This window comes from Formica exsecta, unplaced genomic scaffold, assembly GCF_003651465.1.
Source record: "Formica exsecta isolate Colony F162 unplaced genomic scaffold, ASM365146v1 scaffold129, whole genome shotgun sequence".
Classification (NCBI taxonomy): Eukaryota; Metazoa; Arthropoda; class Insecta; order Hymenoptera; family Formicidae; genus Formica; species Formica exsecta.
The window spans coordinates 77,172-83,932 of record NW_021848622.1 but is presented as its reverse complement, the minus strand read 5'-3'; the positions used below and the strand labels follow the sequence as shown (position 1 = coordinate 83,932).

Below are 6,761 nucleotides of genomic sequence, written 5' to 3'. Positions count from 1 at the left end.
ATATATACGTACATATATTATTTTATCTATATAAGCATTTTCTCATTTTCTTTGATTCGCGCGACTCGATATGGAAGTCAGACCGCTAAAACGGGTTAGTGCTCTCGGAGAGCGGAACGTGATGGGAATACGTTAATATATACGTACATATATTATTTTATCTATATAAAAATTCGGGCATTTTCTTTGATTCGCGCGACTCGATATGGAAGTCAGACCGCTAAAACGGGTTAGTGCTCTCGGAGAGCGGAACGTGATAGCGACTTGGGAATACGTTATCAGCGCGTAGAAAGCGCGCGAAGTTACTGCGCAGTTAAGCAGTTAAAGCTATGCTCTAAATCGCGATATTTGAGATTAGTTGGGCCCATCGAAGCGGCTCGGCTCCTGGCACGGCTCCGCGGACCCTCGGTCGAGTCCCCCCCGTGACGGGGGGATCCGCGGGGCCCTCGCCGCGTGCCTTCGCGCCGAGCTACTCCAATCGAGACGCGCCGCTACAATCGGCGAGGAGGAGGAGCGCAAGTAGGTGGAGAAAGAGTTGTGAAACCGTGTGTAGACCTCGCGTAGGTTGTTGCCTGCGACGCGCGACTCGTTAGGTCGTCGGCAGAGAGAAGCGACGAAGTCGCCGCAGAAAGTTATTGCCGCAGTTAACTCCATAACCGGGCGAGTTTGGCGTTGCCCGTCATGTTATAGCCGCGATAACGAGCTCACGAGAGTGGCGGAGAAAATTCCTTGCGAGAATATGATTAATATAAATTCGATCGAAGTAGTGCAGAATATATTCTTATTACATATGAGCAAATGGAATGTCTCTTTTTGCCCTGTTATAAATATATTGCGCATTATGTAGCCCGGCGCGAGATTTTTCTCTCACTCTGCTTTCCGCCCACTCGTTGATGTCAACATCAAAACGCGAGTCTGTTTTATGACAAATAAGTTTACAATTCGCGGGACAAGATTCTGTAATATGTTATTTTATTTTATATATATAATCATTAATTATATAATTAATTTATTACTATATAATTTTATATAATATATTGATTTATTATTGTTTGTGTCATGAAATAGAGAGAGAGAGAGAAAGAGAGAGAGAGAGAGAGAGAGAACACATTTGAGAACAAAATACAATATATATGTATAGAAGAACAAAATACAATATATATATGTATGTATATAAAATATACGCAGCACATAAAATTCCAAATGTAATTTTGTTTTAGTCGTGAATTACAAATCGTTTCTAAAATTTTTTAAATACTCGCCATATGATCAAATAAAGCGTTTCAATTCTCAATTCGCATATATCTATTCGCGACGGAAATTAGGAAGATGCATTAATATCCATGAAGATGGAACTGTATCTCCGGCAATAATGTTGTACTACCAAATTATCCTGCAGAATTAAAAGCGCGTTCGTCGACAGATTTGTATTCTAGAAAAGAATCAAAATTTATCGACGTCCTTGTAATGATTGTACTTCACATATCATGGGCTGTGCGATGAGTCAGAGATATCTGAAATCGATCCTGTGTATGTATACGCCCAGAATTTTTTGCTAGAGAAAGATTATTGGACCCCTAAATTGTCAAGCAATTTAAATTCTGTATTTTTGCTGTCCTTATTCATTATTTTCGTATGTATTTTCAGCTTCTTGTTTTGTACTTTTAATGCATATATTATAATATTTATCGAGTTTATATCAAATTGTTGTAAATAGACATTACAAAATCTTTGTTTTCGTAATTTACAGCCGGCCGGTGAGAAAAATGTCTCTATTCTTTCCATTGTTGTATAAAGATTAATAACGTATGTGATGATAATTAAACGAGTTTTTATCAGAAGATAGTAAGATAAAATCCTGCTGATGATCCGCTATCGTAATTGATCAGCAACAATGGTTTAAGAATTTTTTACTCCATCTGGAAATTATCCAGAGAGATAAGACTTTAAGAGAGAAAATAAACGCAAAATCATCATAGTGCTTCGTTAAACGGATTCTTAAATTAAAACGTTATTTCAAAACGCATTTAATTTAAAAATATCGAGTGTTTAAAAGACCTCTTTCTCTTCTGATGTTTCTTATTATCATCTTTGCGACTTATACGGGAAAAATTAATCTACACATCTACGTACGATAAATGTTTTTCCATCGTTTCGATAATCGTCCTGATCTGATGATTTCTCCAAGATTCTCAAGAATTGATCGAGAGGTCGAATAGATTTTGGTACAAATCGCAATGCATTGACTTACCAGCGATGTTCCTGTGCACGCGTCGAAGTCTCTAGGGAGGTTTGCTTCTCCTCGGCAAAGGCGGCGCGAGACCCATTCGCGCGTACTTCCGGAGGCACGACGTCGTATGTTTTATTATTCTTTCACTTGCCGCTCGTAAAGGTCGGATTCTCTGCGGCTCGCGCGTTCATCTGAATCTATCGCTCCTGAATTCTCTCTGAGCAGACTCTTTAAATTCCCTTTAATACGCCTGAATTCATATGAAACTATTCCTCGCGTCGAGATGACTCTTCCGCTTGGCCGGGTGGATGATGGATCGGATGATGCTTTCAGTCTCTTTTTGGGATTGTACGAGAAAAACATGGAGCTTGGACGTCCAAAAATTTGATACGTTCGCATGACACGATCTTATGCTCGCTCGCGGCCGAGGAAAGGTCTATTTATCGATCGGAGCATACGAGATGCTTGCGAAGTGGCCTTTCTCTCACGTTCTAAACTCGCAGGAAATTGGCAAATCCTTTTTTTTTTTATCGGCCTCTCCTCTCTTCTCTCTACTATAGGTGATCGTGCTTTTTGCACACCCCGTTGCTTTATTTTCATTGTAAAAAGATAGATTCATACGATGAAAATTCCTAGAAAATAGTTCTTACCTGGTGCGTTTCGGTGAAACGTAACTCTTTTCGTTGCGGCGATTAAAATCATGAGTTATCACGAGAATCTCAATTCGTTTGAAAGCGGTGCGATGATTTTTATGCAATTGCATCCATAAAATCTTATTTCACCGCATACTCAGTTTACAATCAATTTTGCGCGATATCTATAAAAAGACAGAGAGAAGAGAAAGAAAGAGAAAGAGGGGGACAGAGAGAGAGAGAGAGAGAGAGAGAGAGAGAGGGATGGCAAATGTTAAAAGACCTAACTGTATCTTCCGCAAGAATTCGAAAAATTATTGCACGGAGATCATTGATCCTTGATCCTTGTAACGACGCCGAGGCCTCCGGGATCCTCGTTTGCCGGAATGATTTTTTGCCTTTCCGCTCGATCGATTCCGACCGGCGCAGCGATCACAGCCGACTCCCACTTCCTCGATCACTTCGTCGAGTAAAACCCTCGCGGCGTAATCCAACTCTCAGCACGCACGAATCCGAACGCACTATGTACGTGGTGGATCGCGAAACCGTGATGGATCGCGAGGCGACGGTGACGATTCACCGGATCGTCTTCCGTGCGATCTTCGATGGATTATGATCCGTAACGATCGCGAATATGTACGAACCACGCCTCATCGCGGTTACCATAGGCGCCGAGCCATATTCTTCACCAAGACGTCTTGCCAAGAGCGTACGTCATATCGATTTTCAACATATTATTCGAGATATGAAGCGTTCTTTTCTTTTTTTTAATGTGCGCCTCTGTTTTATATGCATGAGCGAGATATTCTTTCACGTAAAGCGTATTCCTTTTGCGACAAATACGACTGGCTAACTTTGTATCTTTTCGAGAAAAGAAGGAGAGGGTATCTCTCTTCATTACTTATTTATCGAATTGTCGTCTTCAACGTCGATAACTTGATTATCTCAAGGATATGTGACATAAGTAATAAAAATTCAGATAGAGTTCCACTGATTAATCGACACTTTTTGGTGATAAACATCCGTATATCATTGTCAATGTTATATTATTCAGATTGTCAGTTGATTATTCAAAGTAATCATTGATCAGGAATTAAAACGCAAGAATCAGGATTCGAAGGTGCAAGGATTGAGTAGCTATAATGGAATTATCATATCGATCCTGCTGCCTCACGATCCGTAAATGCGGAGAGAGGAAACTCTTATCTCGGATTTTTCTCCCTCCGTATCTTTTCAATCACTACGAGTGACAGTTCGAGTATCCTTGATGATTATTCATGGTGATCATTCTTGAACTATCTCGACCATTCTCTCCGCTAATCACTGGGACGAGAATATACAGCATACTCGATTCGCGAACGCGTATTATTGTCTCCCTCCCGAAAAAAAAAAACAAAAGCAAAAAGCGACGAGCGAAACCGCGGCGAACCCTGTCCTAGGATAACTCGACACACCTATTCGTCCAAGCATCAGCGAGCGACTGAGGGCTGCAGACAGCGGGCCCAGAAACGGGGCCCGCCACGCCACGGCCTCGGAGGCCCTCTCGAGCCCCCCGCGCCGCGTTTCAGGACCAGTTCGGTCGCTTCGCCGCCGCTGCTGCTGCTGTTGCTGTTGCTGCGAAGGAAGGATACACGCTATGCTCTCCACGAGGACTCCCCTCTCCTGCGGCGACCTATGTCCTACGTCGCGCATTCCGCGTCCTGCGTTTCGAGAGACGCATCTTCTCCACCTGATCGCACGCATTTCGCGCCCTCAAGATTTTCCTCGGGAAAATTGCATCTTCCGGCGCGTGACGTACATACGCATAGCGCGAGATGTCAATTTGTATAAGAATAAGAGCACATTTTGTCCGGTTGTTTTTGCACATCTTCTCTCTTTCTCCTCTTCTTCTGTTTTAAGATTATTTCATTCAAATACAGATTAGTCCGGACGAGAGTAGACTTTCTCGAAAGATTTCCAAAAAACATATTTATATGAAGAAAATCTTGAAACAATAATATATAAAAATCAATTGTTTTTCATAATATAAAAAAGTGGAATTTTTAGTGATGTAAAATAATTAAAGTACAGAATAGTTAAACAAGAGATTTTCTCTCCTTTTTTCATGTAATTAATATTAAAATAATTAAATAAATAAAGTTGACATGTAGAAGATCCTACATCTAGTGAACCGCCTTCCACTGATGAATTCAATAATTGATTCGGAGTGAATTTTTCGTTAGTGATTCTGATAAAAGTATAAACAGTTTTTTCTCCTGACAAAAATCGCTTGAAATCTTGACATTTGAATCGATTAAACCGCGATGTCGTAATAACCTCATCAATATATTTCCCTCAGAATCAGATCGAAACTTAATTAATAATTAATTAACAGTGTTCTATACGAAACAAGTTCGTAAACAAGGGAACTGATAAATAGGCGTAATAATTCGTTTATAGTGAAGCTGTGGATTCGCTAACTCGTTTGTCCCCTTCCTCCGCGGCTTTTCGTGCTGCCAATAGCATCATGTACCCCCTGATGGTCCACCTGGCCCAACCTCTTTGCGTCCGACGGGAGCCAATCGCGTGTCTAACACACGATCTAATACCTCGGCTCGTAACGGGTGTCGAAAGTGGAAGGGGGATCGTCACGCTTACGAGTCGCTTGGATTTGGGTCCGATTTGAGAGCGATGAGAGCGATTTAGATCGTCGTCTCGTCGCATCTCGCGCGCTTGCGTCTTCATCCACGGTGCCTCGATATCAAATCACAAATCGGGATTCTGTCTCTTTAGAACCTCTCTATCCTCGAAATATTCAGGAGAAAAAACAATATACTTGAATGCTTTGCATTTTAAGTTTTCGCACGCGTATAAAGAAATCGAAACCGAGTAGATAAAAGCGCGTCAGAGCGAGAATTGCTCAAATCTTTTATTTATACATATTTGATAAAATATATAACGAGAATATATTTATTTATATTATATTTATATATCAACGAGTTGTATCTTTTTCAAGAGATTTTATGATAGAAGCTATAATAAACAATTTTAAATTATAATATAAAATATCATGACGTTAATTATATAAAATAAAATATTAATTACTTATATGTTTGCGTGTACGAGCGGATAAAATATCTTTTCTGTTCTTCTAGACTAGTCAAATTTCACGCTGTGCGACAGTGCAGGTGTGCGATATCTCATAAGCTCGTTTAATCTTATAAATTAAAATTTTATAAGACACGAGAGAGCGCACATATACACGCACGCACGCACAGACATGCGCAAACGTATGAGAGCATTTTTCGAGTGTACGTGAGATTGGTCCAGCTACGGGAATCAGGTTCGGTAACTTGTCCCATCCATCACTAACCCGGACAGCCAGATGTTCGCAGGGGGTACAATGGTCGTATAAGGTATTACCCCTTCGTGCATAATGCCGCTAGCAGAAATTATCCAGCAGCACCCTCCGCACGGCCGCACGGACGTAGAAAATTTTGGATTTTACGTCTGGGGTGTGTGTCGGGATCCTTTCTCCTTCCTGTAACGCAACGCAGCCGTCTGCGTCGCAGAAGGCGCATCGCGAAAACTGTATCTGCGATTCGCGAGCCAAGCGTGAAGCAGGAAACTTTGTCGAATCTAGGACACGATGACGAAAGAATTAATTTAATTCTGTACATTCTCGCGGTTGATCAAATTTCTCGCGGTTGTTGATTTCGACGATTGATTTCTTTTATTTAATCTCATTCAAAAAATATATGTTTATGTGTATAAAATGTACTACATCTAATACATATATGTTATTAATTAAATTATCACAGATTATTAATTAAATAAGAATATTATATATATACATATATATAATATATATATGTAGGTATATAGTAAATAGATGCAAAAAAAAAAACAACAAATAATTG

At 40.4% G+C, this 6,761-nt stretch overlaps 1 protein-coding gene across 1 annotated transcript in view; it reads left to right on the top strand.

The window, feature by feature from the left end:
• The window catches only part of LOC115245729 (protein cortex-like), a 51,206-nt gene that overhangs the window by 37,761 nt on the left and 6,684 nt on the right, over positions 1–6,761 (top strand). The gene's annotated exons all lie outside the window — the stretch shown is intronic.